Source organism: Megascapheus bottae, chromosome 14 (genome assembly GCF_031878675.1).
Source record: "Megascapheus bottae isolate mThoBot1 chromosome 14, mThoBot2.hap1, whole genome shotgun sequence".
Lineage (NCBI taxonomy): Eukaryota > Metazoa > Chordata > Mammalia > Rodentia > Geomyidae > Megascapheus > Megascapheus bottae.
Window position 1 is genome coordinate 28,739,516 of NC_143522.1, and position 1,476 is coordinate 28,740,991.

A 1,476-nucleotide genomic window follows, 5' to 3' on the forward strand; every position below is an offset into this window, starting at 1 on the left:
GGAATTCTATGCAGCCATCAGAAAGAATGACATTGCCCCATTTGTAAGGATATGGAAAGACTTAGAAAAAATCATATTAAGTGAAGTAAGCCAGACTCAAAGGAACATAGGCTCAATGGTTTCCCTCATTTGTAATAATTAGTATAAACCTAGGACTCTCCTAGCAGAAGATTATAATAGCTCAAAACCTAGATACATAAGGCCATATAGGATGAGGCTAAGTGAAAGAACCTCCAGGATATGGAAACAAGAGCTTTATAATGTGTGATTGTTCTTAATGTACTATGTTCTTTCTCGTCTCTTTTGTTGCCCTTTGGTTAATCTCATATTGTTACAGTATCTGATTTTGTTACCTGGTATATTGTATATACGTTTATTTGTTTATTTGGAATAGGAAAGGGAAGAGGGAGAAAACAAGATGAGGGGAGGAGATGGGGGAGGGAAATGGGGACAAAAACATGAGAAAGCGTATCCATGTGTGAGAAGTAATGCACCATGGGGCAAATGTAACTGTAACCCTTCTATTAATTACAATAAAAAGAAGTATACTTAAGTCTAAAAACAAAAGAAAGAAAAAAAGAAATGAAGTGAGTGTGAGGTGTGCTTTGAAGGAAGACCCAGATAGAGCTGGAAAGAGACTGAGATACAGTCTGACTCAAAGCATGGGCGTGAGCTGGGGGTCTGTGCGTCACTGCAGGAGGGAGCCGGCCTGGAGGGAAGCATGGAGGAGGGTGGCAGTGCTTGAATGCCCAGCAGAGCAGTTCATGCTCTCCTGAGTCCTGTGGGTGTGTGGGCCTGAAGTGGCGCCATCCAGCCAACTGAGGCAGACCTTTCCCCTTCCTGTCAGCTAAGGCAAGCCATCAACCCTCAACAAATATTTGATGGACAGATAAATGAAGCCCACCAGCTTGCTTTCTTTAAATTGAGGAATCAGAGAATACTCCCTTGTTTAATTGAGCCTGATTTGTAACTATATAGTCTGATGGGCTAATAACTAATCTCAGTAAAAATTCCCAAGCATGGAGGATATAGGTGAGACTGGAATGGCAGAGCACCTTTCTAGCAAGTGCACGACTCTGAGTTTGGCCCTGGTGACATCAAAACTAATTTTTTCCAAGTATGTACTTGGTAAGTCCCTGAGTCACCCTTGAGTCAACCATGCTGTTGTTGGCTGCTCACTGGAAGCCCCAGGTTTCCTTCTTGTCCATGCAGAGCCTCCCTGGACCTGCCTCAACTACTCCCTAGATATCTTCCTGGTAGCCAGGCTGGCTCTGTGGCCATCATCTCTTCAGCCGCCTCAGATAATTGTCCTGCAGAAACAGATCCCACCCTCTACCCAAGGACTTCACCAGCCAGGGTGAGACTTCTGACCCTAGGCTTGGCCCAGAGCTGTGAGAGGTGAGATAGCCTGGATGAAGAGTATTCCTCCCTGTCAGGTGGCTGAGCTGGAAGGATGTGTGTGATTCCCTGATATTC